The sequence below is a fragment of the Aptenodytes forsteri genome, unplaced genomic scaffold (assembly GCF_000699145.1).
Source record: "Aptenodytes forsteri isolate BGI_AS27 unplaced genomic scaffold, ASM69914v1 Scaffold534, whole genome shotgun sequence".
In the NCBI taxonomy this organism is placed as follows: Eukaryota; Metazoa; Chordata; class Aves; order Sphenisciformes; family Spheniscidae; genus Aptenodytes; species Aptenodytes forsteri.
In genome coordinates this window covers 816,678-831,819 of record NW_008795712.1, presented here as the reverse complement: position 1 = coordinate 831,819, position 15,142 = coordinate 816,678, and the positions used below count along the sequence as shown (strand labels likewise).

Below are 15,142 nucleotides of genomic sequence, written 5' to 3'. Positions count from 1 at the left end.
TAAAAAAAAAAAAAAAAAAAAAAGGCAAAGTGAAAACCTGAACTGTTTTACCAAAAGAGACTTCACTGTTGTACTTAAGAGCAATAAGCAGCCCTGGGGAAAAAGGCTGCTTATTTCCATAGCTCCCAAAAAGAGGTTTGGGAGGAGGAGAAACAGGTTAGTCGCTGGGCTTTCCAGCCAACTCATTCCTCTCTCTCCCAAGTACTTTAAACTGATCAAGCCCCACACTGAGAAACTCTTGTTGACATTGTAACACAACGTTGCTGCCTGATAGACCTAATTACACACACAAAAAAAGAGGCAGGAAGAGCTCAAGACATCAGAAGCTCAATAATTACCAGAGCCTCTTCCCAAATGCCAATCTGACCAACTTCTCAGGCACGACAGGTTTGCACGCTGCAGTTTCTTCTCCCATGGCGCGGGCCTGCAAGACTAAATTGCTGTTTGGGCACATTGTCACATCTTAGTTCAAATCCCGGGCTGCGTTCCCAGCTTTCCTCGACTCCACAGTAGGCACTCCCCGTGCCGGTGAAGTTATGGGAATACCTGAGGTTCTCCCTCATTTTGCATTTCTAGTAGAAAGAGCCAGGCTGGTCTGATCTGTGGGTGCTCGTGGAGTCATTACTCTGCAAATGTTCCGTCACCAAGGTCCTTCTGCAAACACCTGAGCACACTTATTCCTCCCTGCTTACACCCCCTTTTGTCCATCTCCCTATAAAATCAGGGAAACATTGCTCCTTTCTCGGCATATTTGTGAACAGAGCCTGGAAATTTTAAACTTACGGTCCTCCAGAGCTTAGCACAGCAATAAATAACCATTAGGCAGAATATAGTGACACAGACTGCACTGAACTTTCCAGGAGGAAAATCTACAGGGATCCTGTGCGTCTGCTAAATTAGAGCTCCCAAACTCTGTCTGTATGCACCCATACTCGTCCTTACTCTCTTTCCTCATCAAGTGATGAGTCTGCAGTGTTATCACTGCTGTGTTACCTCCACAAACTTTCTGCTGTGCTGGCCCTCTCCATGGAGACCGAAGCATCGTACCCACCTCTGTCACGCAGGCTCCCTCCTGATGAACAGCGAAGGATGTCAGGGAGTGTGTGTTAGTGGCTCCTGTGCTTTACCTGACCCGTCTTGAATAGACAGTTTCTATTGCCAAGTCTCTTTTTCACCAGCACTAAAAATGAAATCAAAGAAAGAAAAAAAAAATCATTTTTTTTTTTAAAGGAGAAGCAGAAAATTCTGCTAAACAAAGAAAACACAGCATATTCCCCCCCTTTAGAACAGGGTTTCTGGTGAAATGGAAAAGAAACAAACACAAAACAGCCCCTCAGCAATGCTAACTTTCTACTTCCTAATGCTCTCAAAGGAAAGGATTATACCCCAAATCTCCGATCTCTTTGGGAATAGGAGCAGTTGAACAAGGAGAATAAATCTATTAGGTGTGTGCTTTGAGAGCAGATCTTTAAAAGGAGCAGATGGAAAATTCACTCTGAAATGCTTCACATGCTGCAGCCTTAGGGATCATCACAAGGGATTTGTACCATCTCGAGAGCTCACAGGTACAGAGAAATTCTCCTAGGCTAAGATCAACGCTGCTACACGCACAACTGGTAAAAGGTCTTGTAATCTGTAAATTCAGGGGATAAACTGCATCCCCGGCTTTAGGAAGCTTTTATCTAAACCAAGAAACATTCACCACATTTGCAGCTCCATGCAAAGCCAAACCTGCTTCCAGCCATGCTCCCCATCCGCAGCTGGGCATGCACGGGGTAAAAGGGTCCTGGACAAACACTCCAAAAGAGCCCCTTCATGTGCTTGCTCCAGCAAAGTCAGAAAACCACATGTGCTGAAGAAGGCAGTGGCTGACTGATCTTATGGGAAGTATCATGTACATTCTCCCTGTTCTTCTACTCTTTCCTTTTGCTGCTTGTGTGCTCCGTTGGAAACAGGTCCCAGACAACATGGACGCTGGCTTTGCACCATGCTTGCTACCTTCTCTCCAGCCAGGCATCCTCCTGCCCTGACAGCATAGGACCAGTGCTCCCAGTACAGCATCATTTCATCTTACAGTCTTCACAAATACATCTCCTGCAGTTCAGAAATCCTTGGGGGAAGGAGAGAGAAGACGACGACCCACTGAATGTGCAAATTGCCCCAACAGCTCATCTGGATGGGGAGTAAAGCTAGGGGGAAGAAATGCAACCAAATAGAAAACACAGGACCTTACAAGAGCTTTTCTGACTTCCTCTCCTTTGCAGATCCTCCACCAACCTTAACTGTGAAAGCAGAGAGGGATCAGAGAGGTATTTGTGGTGGTTTAGACGTGGCACTTGAGGACAAATCCTTTGAGAGCTGCTTTCCACCCCAAGTTCTTGGGGGCGAAGGGCGCTCACTTGTGCAACCATGACATCTCTCACCAAGGGTACTCCAGCATGCACCAGCTCTCGACCTGTGCTCCCACCCTGGAGCTGCTCAGTGCCAGGACCTGCAGGCTCTCCGGGCATAAAACAGATAGATAAGCCTGCTGCAGCTGCCAAAAGGATCATTATAATCAGCATGAACTCTTCACTGCTGATTGCAGAGCCCCAGCAGGCAAGTTCATGATCAGATCTGTCTCAGAAGCAATCCCCCCTTCTGAAGTTTCATGGCAAGAAAACCCAGAAGAAGCATCATCAGCTGATAAACCCCAACAGGCGAGACCCCAAGATGCTCATCTGTTTGCACTTCTGCTGGTGCTTTTGAGAGCTTACGACAGGTGAACAGGAATTCCATACCCAAAAGAGATGGTAGAGCTAACCATCCCAGGTGTGGAGGCAAAATTGAGTGCTGTTCCCTCAAGGATGAAAGTTGAGTTGCCTCATCATCACAGAAAGGAAAGGAGGAAAAGAAGGGAGGGAGAACTGGGAGAAGTGCACTGGACATCCGGGCTGGGAGCAGGAAGAGGAGGACTGGAAGGGTTGGGAGAGGGGGTTTTTCCTGTCGACCACCTGCAACCCCAAATCCATCTGCGGTGGCAGGAACCAGACCTTCCAGGGTTCCGGCACTGGCAGAATGAAAAAGCACGTGAAGGTGGGGAGTGCCATCAAACTGCAGCTCTGGCCACTACCTGCTTAGCCAAAGCTGGCCCTTGTGATAGGAGGCCAAAAGATACTCAAAACTTGGCTGGACAATCCCCAGGTTCAGAGATCTCCAGAGGTCCCTTCCAACCTAAATGATTGTATGATTCTGCGTCTGGGCTCCCAGGTGGCAATAATTCAGAAATGCGAGCAGGAACCTGGAGTCAAGATGTCCTGGGTCTGCCCCCAGCTTGAACATTGCCTCTCTCCAGCACCCAGGGGAAATCACGCAACCTCCGTGTCTCATTCTCCCTCTTTACAAAGCAAAGGTGAACTCAAACTGCTTCAACAAGTGAAGAACTGACAGTCTGGCTTACAGCTTTTTGTTCCCCATCTGGGGCACAGGGACAAGAGCATGCTCCAGGAGATGCTCGGTATTGCAGCAAGCAGAAGCTACAGAAATCTCTCCTCCAAGTGCTTCCAGGTACCTGCTTTGCCCTCTGCGAAAGGCAGCCGCTGAAGGTCTGTCATGCTCCTCAGCTGAGGTTAACAGAGTGGTTCATGAACATTCATTTATTCCGATGAAATCCTTAAGACAGTAAAATCGCATCCAGTTTTCAGAGAGCAGGTAATGGAGGTATGGAGAAACAACTTGCCCAAGATCACCCTAGAAGCTGCGCTAGCTTGGGATTCACTCCACATCTAATTGTCCTGTCCGCAAGATCATCCATCTTCCCAGCCTGCCTTTTTGCAGGGGTTTCCTTCTCCGGTGCCTTCTTGCTTTTTGCATAATGCATTGCGAAATCTACTTAACATATAGAGCTTTTAGTTCTTAAATTTATTATTTAGTGTTGTTTTCTGGTAATAAACCAGCCATATTGTTTTATTTATTCTTCTAGGCTGCACACAAGCACTTCTCCGCACAAAGAAATACCCAGCTTACGAGCAAATCCTTTTATGTTCCGCAGTACCGAATGGCAGAGCACCCTGGATGCAAAGTTCACCCCCCTCCAAATCTCAGAGCAAGGGACCACAGGGCAGAGCTTTACAAGAAAGCTGGTAAATCCATACAACCACACAGTGGCTGATGTTGTACTGCTCACCGCATTCCCATTTACAAAGTGCAAAACATTTTTTGGGACGCAGGAAGCAAACTGAGGAAGCAGGTACTTTGCTCCATCGCATGCAGTGGGCACAAGCTACTTGAGGAGTAGGTGCATGGCTGATATTTTGTTCACCACTAAAAGGGATAAATTAGGTGTGGGAGGAGAGGAAGGCTCTTTTTGCTTTTACCTTGAAGCAACTGATGAACAAGAACTGTCTTGAGGTAAAACCACAGTGAAGAGCCAGGCGCTTTGCGTTGTACGAGAGAAGCACGCAGAGGTCAACTCCAGACAGGAGGAGAGGGCTGGCTTTCCAAACACTGACTTTGTGAGACAGCTCGTCCTTGGTATTCTTTGTGGTTTTCAGCCCTAGATAGCTCAGGCACATTATTTTCCCCAAGGCAAAAATACAAACCTCTCTCACCTCCCTAAAACACCATCGACACCACTTCCTCAGCAGCAAATAACCACGTGGCAGAATTCAGGCTCCTGCTCTCTGATTGATGCTTCAGGTCATAATTATGCACAAATTTAAAATTTTCTTTGTCCTGGATAAGTTATAAGAAAAAGGAAATATTGCCCGAACAGCACAGAAACACACACAATGTTTAACAGCATCTCACTTAGCAGGGTGGGTCACTATGGAAAATAACCTGTCTCTATGGGTTTTCTGGAAAGTTTGCCCATTTCCCGCACGCAGCGAATAAGCCAGTTCTGGAGACTAAGCATATCCATCGAGGGGCCTCTAACAAGCATGAAATCATGCGGGTGGCTTCTCGCGGACTTCAGCAGGCAAGGGGGCAGGTCAGCAGTCAGTCCTCGCGACCCAGGCACGCTGGGAAGTTTATATCCACGGAAAGCCTATAGAAACCAGGGAACCCCGGCTGCTACATCCAAGCAAGGTACAGTGACATTAAATTCATCAGTGCTACATGGCCAAATTAACCAGGCTAATCAACTCCAAGTGTACCTTCCCTCCCTGTAATAGCTCTTTCACCCACTCCCCGTCTTCCCACTTGTATCTGTGCTGCTGTGTGTCTAACACCAGCTTTTCCCCTCCTCTCAGAAAAGCCTTTGATGCGCGGGGCGGGCAGCCGCAGCAGTCTCATTAGCAAGCTGACAGCCTTCTGCACTTTTTGGAGAACGCTTCATCACCACGTAAGCGGAGGCCACTCCTTTTCAGACAGCCCGATCGATCATGCCAAATAACTAAATTACCTGACGCACCGTAATCACCCATATTTATATAGCAGGCGGATTCTTATCTGACACAGTTCATTACAAAGCAAGCTAGAAATTCAGATGCACAAACACAACTATTGCCAGGACTCTATTAATTTGGACTAGCTTCAGGGAGGGTCCTGTGGGTGAAAACCCTCTCTCATTACCAGACACCCGAGTCACACAGTCCCAATTAGGCGAGGGACATTAAATGCCTTTCTGCTGCACTCACAGGCATGCCACACAGCAGAAACCCAGTCACTCAACTAATCTTCACCTTCACTGTCTGCAGAAGTTTTAGGAGAAAGATGTCACCGTGCCGCACACCACCATGCTACCACCTTCACCGGGCTTGTGTAAAAGCTGTCCCCCTTTAACTGTAACAGCATCCTAGCCCCACTACCACTGTTACACTGGTAGCTAGTAGCACTTCTGCATGGGTAGGCTTTGGACTGTGCATATTCACGTAGATTTGGCCACATACAAGTGTGGAAATGCACTCTGCACAGAGAGATTGAATCACAATAACCAATTCTGGAGAAATCACACCTCCAACAGAAGCCGAGCCATGGGGCAAAAATATACCTAAGGACAGTCTGCCTTTTCTAGCCTTCTGAGAAAAGTTCATGATCGTCCTGCTCCCTCCTCTCCCATCACACAAACGCCCCCAGCTTTACTGGTCCTTCTGCATTGTATCACACAGTGTTTTCCTCCTGGTTTTTTTTTGGACGCCCCAGGAGCTCCTTTCACTCATCAACCCAGCACCTTTTCTAAGCAAGCCTCTTCTAAAGACCCGGCTCAGTGGTGAACCGAGTCATGGTGAACATGCACGTCTGGCCATTCTCCTCTCCAACCTGCGAGCTCCTCAGGGCCTACCCTTAAAAGAATGGCCTATCCTTAAAACACTCAGAGAACGCCATGAAGTGTATCTACAGATCCCCCTCCTGTACAAGGTACACACATGCTGGCAGAAAGCGATATGGCGTGTAGCATCCTTGCTGTAAAAATGCTACTAGCAACAACTAAAACATCAGTGTGTTATCAACATTATTCTCATACTAAACCCAAAACACAGCACTGTACCAGCTACTAGGAAGAAAACTAACTCTATCCCAGCTGAAACCAGGACACTAACAAACCAGATGTTTGCAGTCCAGCTAATGAGAGTCTGTGCAGGACACTTGCACTATACAGGTTAGCACATGCATACGTGGAAGCGGCCAAATACCGCACTTCAAAATACACAGAGAGAATGAAACACTATGCCTGAAGCTTGTGGGTGTGCTTAACAAAGTTATTAACCAGCAGAAGAGTGTATGATAGAAGATAAGCGCTAGCAGAATGCATGATAATTAAGTTTCTACAAAGTGAAGTCACTGCTTATATTTGAAATGCTGGATAATTTGACACATGCTGTGTGCTGTTCTGTCACTAGTGCCCAGTGCTTTGCTTGCAAGATATCATGAAGAAACATAAATGACAAACCTAGTCTCAAGCTGTGCGGCTGGAGAAGACTAACAACACCCAGTCCCTGGAAAAGGCAGGATGGGAGATGGCAAACTCCGCTCAGCATGTGTGTCTGGCATAGAAACTGCTCCTATTTTAACGGGTAGGTAGAAAGACATATAGATACCACTGGGGGACAGATGTACAGACCGGTTAGGAAGGGCAAAGTTACACTGTTCTGTTTAATGAAGGCCTAAGAGAGAGGTCAGGGAAAGAGGGATCAAAGGAACTCGGCCAAAGCTGGAGGTGAAGGAAGGAATTAACTTTTCACCTGCACAAGGTAGACTCAATCACTGAGCAAGATTAGACAGGTTTTGGAAAGCCACGGGTTATAAAACTTAAGTTAAGGGTTAGATCGAGTCCTCCTAGAAAAAAATTGATCAACTAAATATACCCAGCTTGCCAAATTTTTAATAATGCAGCTTTATATTAGTGATCAGGCAACCAAAGGAGGCCTCTGCTCTGGAGCAGCATCCCTCCAGCCCCAAGCTTGTGCCCGTGCTGAGGGTCCCAACGGCGCTGCTCCCTCCCTACAGCTTCACTGCTGCAGCCTGGGCAAGACGGAGCCCAAACTGATTGGCTCCCTTTTCGCATTTCTTAATATCTGAAACTTTACAGAAAAAAACCCCACCAAAGCCATTAATAGCAAAACTTCCTAGTTTTATGAAATTCCTGTCATATACATAATTTACGTACTATTTCATTTTATTTGGACTCTTCTGGTTCCCAGCTCACACCTGGGGCTCCTGAGGCATCAGCAACCCACCATACTCCGGGAAGCGTGAGTGTTATCCCATACTCACACTGACTTTTTTTTGCACTCCCACGTGTTACGCAGCATATTCCTTACCGAACCGCTGCTTCACACCTCCACAATGGCCACTTTTCTGAAATGCTTTGGGATCCTTCAAAGTAAAAGGTAGTTCTGCCAACGTTCAGGGCTGGGAACTCGGGGATATTAGGAAGAGTACGGCAGGACTGTTTAATGGCTGCAAACTTAATAAGCAAACGCAGCACTTCTTTTGACCTCAAAAATTACTTTTTAGGATAAAGAGGAGGTCTTAAAATAAAAAAAGCATGATGAAATGCTTCAACCAATGGCACTGCCGCATGGAGCCTGTTCCTTAGCATCCCGGAGCAGATGTGCTGCACTTAAAATGTCTTTGTCTATTAAAACTGTCAGCTTCAGAGACTCCAAAACTCCCTGTGGCATAAACAGAATTTCTAATGAACAGCTGCAGGATACAGGAGTAGCCGGGCAAAATGCAGCTGCTGAGATCATTTTCTTTACCCCTCTCCCACCAGCTTTCCTCTGCTGCCCGAATCCCACCTTCCCCCATTGGGGTCTCTCCTGTCCTCCCTCTCCCACAACCACACTGCCTCACTGTGTCTTCAGCACCCTCCACAGATCATTGAATCATAGAATCATTGAGGTTGGAAAAGACCTCTAAGATCATCAAGTCCAACCGTCGACCCAACACCACCATGCCCACTAAACCATGTCCCTAAGCGCCTCATCTACTCGTCTTTTAAATACCTCCAGGGATGGGGACTCTACCACTTCCCTGGGCAGCCTGGTCCAATGTTTCACCACTCTTTCAGTAAAGACATTTTTCCTCACGTCCAATCTAAACCTCCCCTGGTGCAACTTGAGGCCGTTTCCTCTTGTCCTATCGCTTGTTCCTTGGGAGAAGAGACCGACCCCCACCTCGCTACAACCTCCTTTCAGGTGGTTGTAGAGAGCGATGAGGTCTCCCCTCAGCCTCCTTTTCTCCAGGCTAAACAACCCCAGTTCCCTCAGCCGCTCCTCATCAGACTTGTTCTCCAGACCCCTCACCAGCCTCGTTGCCCTTCTCTGGACACGCTCCAGCACCTCGACGTCCTTCTTGTAGTGAGGGGTCCAAAACTGAACACAGTGTTCGAGGTGCGGCCTCACCAGTGCCGAGTACAGGGGCACGATCACTTCCCTACTCCTGCTGGCCACACCATTTCTGATACAGGCCAGGACGCCATTGGCCTTCTTGGCCGCCTGGGCACACTGCCGGCTCATGTTCAGGCGGCTGTCAACCAACACCCCCAGGCCCTTTTCCGCCAGGCAGCTTTCCAGCCACTCTTCCCCAAGCCTGTAGCGCTGCATGGGGTTGTTGTGGCCGAAGTGCAGGACCCGGCACTTGGCCTTGTTGAACCTCATACAGTTGGCCTGGGCCCATGGATCCAGCCTGTCCAGGTCCCTCTGCAGAGCCTTCCTACCCTCGAGCAGATCAACGCTCCCGCCTGTCAGCCCATCAGTTTAGTTCATCCGTGTCCTCCTTTATGCTTCACTGTGACCCACCTCCAGCTGACGACCAGCAGTTTGAGGGCAGACACCCAGCACTGGTTTCCTCTACTGACAGGTATTATTTCCGAAGCCTGCGAGCTTTGCTCATCTCCTTAGACCGCATCGTGCTGTGCCCGCACATCTCCTGGTCTAACAGAGCCACGGTCCCATGCAAGCCCTTGAGCACTCTCACGCCTTTCCAGCCTCTGCAGAGTTTTGCTGCTGCTTTGCCTGCTTGCACCGAGAAAGTGCAAAAGGGAAAAATAAAGGGGAAAAACATTATCACGCCAAACCCTGTAATTCCACAGAACATGAGCAATCCTCAGGGAGGGATTCAGCCCGAGTAAATTGAAACCCACTAATAGAGCTTTCAGCTTCAACGCTGCCTTCCAGGCCAAGGCACCAAACCGTGACTCCTTGTATGAGTTGGTTTTTTTTTTTTTTTTTTTTTTTTTTAAATCCTCTGCCTTTGAAACCAAAAATCTGTCAAGCATACAACCTCGTCCGAAGGCACTTCCCAACTGCTCTCCCGAACCTAACGATGTCCTGTTAGCTAGCTGGAGAAACAGCTGGAATGGTTATTAATTTAGTCAGGCACTTGTAACGGCCCCTGCAATGCTCAGCACTGTACTCAAAGAAAAATATAATCTTTCGTCTCCATGTTGCCCCAACAAGTACTTCTGGGAACACCAGCACAAGAGACGTCTGAATTCTTACTGTTTGATGCCTTCAACCTTGCATGGGGTTCTCCAGTACCTTGTAAAGAGCCTCGGTTTCCTATTTTCAGGACATTTATAGGGAGTTAATGCTTTGGTGAGCTCTATCCCTCTAATTTGAGTGAAAACAGCCGATAGGTTCAGAAGTTGTTGGAAGACTAACAGATAAGGCCAGATGCCAAAGTCCCATTTTATTAGAACACTCTAACAACATTAAAGACCTTGTAATGCTAAGCAACAGTGTCCTTTTAAAGAAATCCTTATTAACTGGTATTGAACACACAGGCCAGCTAAATATCTTGTGGCTTTGAGACAATCTGTCTGATGTAATCATATAATGTCCAAATGCTTCAGCTATTCATCCACTGCAATGAGTGGTGAGACTGGTGCTAGCACTGAGCAGCTTAAACCAGCCAAGTTTTTGCAAAGTTAACGGCTTAACAGCTTCCCTGGACTGGCAGCAGGATGTGCAGGACAGATCTTATTCATAGCTGACAGGGCTTCGAACAGTTAACATCACTAATGCACTTTCATGATCCAGAGGAAAAATTCCCAGAGAAACCATGCACCATGGATATTGTGGATACGCTCTGCACTTCGGAGATTGCCCAAGTAATCCTCACCATGCGCAGTCCCACCTGCCCGTTCACAACAGAAGGTGAACAGAATCCAAATGTTAGCAGAGGGGGTGCATTTGGGAAGGCTGAAGCTACTTTGGCGAGGACACGCCAGGCTTAAAAATACTCCAGGCAGTAATCTCCAACGCACAACAGCTATTTCTGCTGGGCAAGTGGGGCCAAATGTCCTCACAGCAGCTCAAAAATGGGCAGTGGGACACACTGCCAGCACAACGCTTGTGCAGACGAAGCAATCGCTTCCAACAGAAGCTGCTGTCTCCCAGACCTCATCCCAAAGATCAGACCATTTCCAACTCATGCCAGCTTCAGGGACTATTTGCAGAATAGACACTGAGAGGTCCTAATGGACAAGGAAGCCACAAACGTCTCTTCTGGCCATTTCCATCAGTTATTGTGGACAGAAGAGTAAGGCCCAGCATCTGTCATGCTGTGCCATCTCACTCATCTCAGTGGATTGAGCCATAAATGGCTCAGATCACACCAAAATATTGCAAAGGACAGCACAGCTATCTCCCTTTTAGGCTTAATATTAGGGTAGATATAGACTAGATATAAGGAAGAAATTGTTTACGCTGAGGGTGGTAAAACACTGGTTGCCCAGAGAGGTGGTGGATGCCCCATCCCTGGAAACATTCCAGGTCAGGTTGGACGGGGCTCTGAGCAACCTGCTCTAGTTGCAGATGTCCCTGCCCATGGCAGGGGGGTTGGACTAGATGACCTTTAGAGGTCCCTTCCAACCCAAACCATTCTATGATTCTATGATTAATAGCACAATAGGTTGGCTAGTGCATGAGTTAACTATTGCCATCCACTGGACAAAAGCTGCTCGTGTCCAGAGTAAATACCTGATGCCCAGCCAAGAAAAGGGGAGATGTTCCCAGAGTTTGGGAAAGCTGCCGGTGAACACGTGCTTTGAAGGGCTCAGCAACACAGCCACCAACTCCACTGCGAATGTGTCATGCAGACAGACATGAAGGCATCGGCTTGGAACAAAGTCATTAAGATAGCCACAAAATTCACAACTCGATTTGACCACTGTATAGAATCCAATAAAAATAATAAAAAAGCACAAGGATGGCTATATTAGATCAAACCAATCATCCATCCACTTCAACCCCTTACTGAGTGCTCATTTCCAGCTGCTTTGGTGCAGAATACTCATAAGTCATAGTCACAGAACAGCTTATTCAGAACAATTTTTCCCTAACCACTAGCAAATAGGAGTTGCATGAGCCCTTGAAGAACAGAAGCTGCCCACCAAAACACTTCTTTGAAGCAATCAATCATGTACATTCTCATCTGTACAAAGTCTGAACTGTTAAAAAAAAAAAAAAGGAAGGAAAAAAAGAAAAGGAAAACCATGTCAAACACTTGGTTTCATAGCTCCTTGCAGCAGTGAGTTCCACAGCTGAGCTCCGCAAGTGATTTCCTTCCACCAGCTTCAAATACAAACCCTCCTAATTCAGTCTGTGCCCTCTTCTACAGTGACAAGTACAACAGGACTCCTACCCCAACTCACTACAGACCCAGAGGAACAACAGTAAGAAAGCCACCGGAACAAGAACTGCCACCTTACCTTCTCTAAGCTCTCTGATGTCCCATCACATGCTCCTCTCTGAACTAGGCAGTGTTAATCTTGTCAATCCTTGCAACCATCAGTGTTGGCAGAGAAGTTGAAGTACGAGGATCCTCTGCCAAGAGACAATTTCAGCATAAATTTGCACTTCTGCTATTGTCTCATCCTTCCTGATGGACATCCTGGTTCTCCAGTACAGTCCTTTTGTGGAGTAGCCCTCCCTCTCTTTTATCCAACGTCTTCTCTAACATCTATGTTCTGTTTCCGTTCCAGTCATTTCCCAAATCTGTGCTGAGTTTTTTTTTTTTTTAAATTGCTCTCAATATGTCACTCTATATTACTCAACAGCAGATTTATTTAAATGTGTCAGTGCTGTTGCTTAGCAGATCTGACTGTGCTTTACAATTTAAGCCTGCTTCAGAATCACATGTTCCCCTTCCCAGCGCTCCCCAACATGTCTGATCATCAGGACGTGTGAGGAAAACAAAAATAAGTCTTGACTCTAAAGGCAGTCCACTGGCCGGCCTAGGAAAGCTTCACTAGAGATCCTTAAAAAAAAGAAAACCACCACCACCAAAAACCACCCTAGAAGAAGAGGAATTCTGCCAAAAAGCCCACCTGATTCTTCTTCTCAGTTAGGAAGCAGTATCAGGTGCTATATTTCTTCCATTTTCTACCTTGTACCCATAAGCTTCAATAGGAGCCCGCCAAGTAAATGATCATCAAGAGCTTTGAAATGAGTCCTAATACAGAGCTAATATCAGCTTTCCCCAAGCAGCAAGCTAATTTAGGTAATGGCCTTCAACCGCTCTATAAAAGGCCTAGAACACCCAGGTGAGAGCATGTTCTGACCTTTGAAATTAGACTTGGGTCTTTGCTGAAAGAGAGAAGATAATGTGCAACTAAATCACACACACAATGTTTTCTGCTTGGGCTTTTCAAGCTCTCCAACCAGCAATGGCGTAGGTTTAGTCACTGTCCCCACGGACTCCCACTCGCACATTCACAGCCGAGTAACTGGAGTGCCTAATGGCTCCACGCAGCATCAGCAAGCTCCGCGCACAAATTCAGCGAGAGGCAGAAGCTATCCCAAAATGCTTATGAAAAAGACTAAGCAAAACCGAGAAAATATCATCCTCCTGCAATCCACTGAAGCAGAATAAACTGCAAGCAAATTGCCCAAGAGCACATCAAAACCTGCTGCGCGGCCACTAACAGATGCCAAGTCTTCTGCACGTTCATCCGGGGCTCGAACCGTGAGGTCGTCTCCATGGGCTTGTCTCCACTCAAGGTGCATTTCACATGTTGCCCCTAAGCTGACCTTACCCTCTGCCCCAAAGTCTCCAGCTCAATCATCACCCTGCATCCCTCCAAGCAAGGCTGGTTTAGGGGGAATTAACTCCCATAAACTGATGCCGTCAAGACAATCTCCAGCAACTGCTAATTCCATATTCGGACTGCAAATCACACCCAAGAAACGAGGTTCACAACCTTGGGAACTGATAACACAACCTGAGACAGCCCAACCAAAGACAAAACTTGCAGCAGGACCTGCCAGAACGGCTGCCGATGGCTTTCCAAAAATAACCCAGTTCCCCTTCTGCGGCGCCTGATGTCCATTTACTTACAGCCACCTAAAAATAGCCCTTCCCATTTGGATCAATGAAGAGAGCTGACAGAAGTGAAAGATGCTCATCACTCCGCACGCACGCAAGACTAAAGGAGATAAAATACTTTTGAAATGCAGCGGAGGGAACAATCCCGCGCCAGCCCCGAGAGAGCCAGCTGGATGGGCCTAATGATTCTTCTCTAGCAACAGCTGTGACTGAGTTTATTTCCATTTTGTGTGATTAAAAAGAAAGAGACAGATAAAAGGAAGAACAAAAAGTCCAAGATTTCAAAAGGCACTAAAAATAAAATAGTTTGTACTCGCTTGGCACCCTACCTTGACAGTATTTTATACATGATAGCCAAGCAGTCCTTAATAATCCAAAAGGAAGACGCAAGTAATTTATAGGCAGGGAAACCAAGGCATGGAAATGTTAAAATACTGACTCAATCATCAATAAAATCAACAGCAGGAGTAGGTTTAAAGGGCAGGCGTTCCTGACGCATTTTCCTATAGTCATGCTGTAAGACCCCTCTCTATTTATTCTTCATGGCGCCAATGTAATTGTTTCCATTGCCTGGCAAGCGTAAATCGATGCCAAAGAGTTCAGCAGCTCCTCACAAGGAGTTACAGTCCATTTAGCCGATAAAAGTTAACCGGTTTTTAGAGCCTGTTCGCACCTCACAGGGAAAATGCACTTTTTCAAAATTCAAACATACAAGTTTAACAGCAGGATGCCTGAAATTAATCCCTTTATTTAAACGCTAACAACTTTAAGTGTCTCTAAGCAATTGTAAAGGCTTTATTAGCTAAGGCAATGAAAGCCCGTGAGCAGCCAAGTCAAGATGAAGCCAAGGTTATCTGCAGTAAGTTTCCAAGCATTAACTTTGACAAGACAAACTCGCTCTTGAGAGTATTTGTACCTGAGAGGTAAGAATAAAGAGGACAGCAACGCAACTGGAAAGACTGCGCTTACCCTGCCCAGCTGCCTGCACAGCACCTTGCTGCCGGCAGCAGCCTCTGAGCAGGGATGGATGGAGCAAATCCTCCTGGAAGCCATTCCCATGGCCATGAAGAGCAAGAAGGTGACTGGGAACAGCACAGATATACTGTGGGCAAATAGTACCTCACCGATCTGACTGTCTTCTGTAACCAAGTGACTGGCTGGGTAGATGTTAGATGGACCTGGACAAACTCGATAAGTGGGCCCATGTGGACTTCATGAGGTTCGACAAGGCCAAGTGCAAGGTCCTGCACCTGGGTCGGGGCAATCCCCAGTATCAATACAGGCTGGGGGATGAAGGGGTTGAGAGTAGCCCTGCCGAGAAGGACTTGGGGGGACTGGTGGAGGAAAAGCTGGACATGAGCCAGCAATGTGCACTCGCAGCCCAGAA

General features: G+C 47.0%; 1 protein-coding gene across 5 annotated transcripts in view; it reads right to left on the bottom strand.

Annotated features, from left to right (window-relative positions):
• EXTL3 (exostosin like glycosyltransferase 3) overlaps window positions 1–15,142 on the bottom strand; it is a 139,572-nt gene that overhangs the window by 42,984 nt on the left and 81,446 nt on the right. For 4 of the 5 annotated variants that reach the window (XM_009283442.2, XM_009283439.2, XM_009283438.2 and 1 more), the window contains one exon: window positions 1,052–1,180. The gene's annotated coding sequence lies outside the window, so the exon portion shown is untranslated. Of the gene's footprint in view, window positions 1–338; window positions 412–1,051; window positions 1,181–15,142 lie in introns of those variants that run through there. The other variant, XM_009283441.2, reaches the window with a different exon arrangement.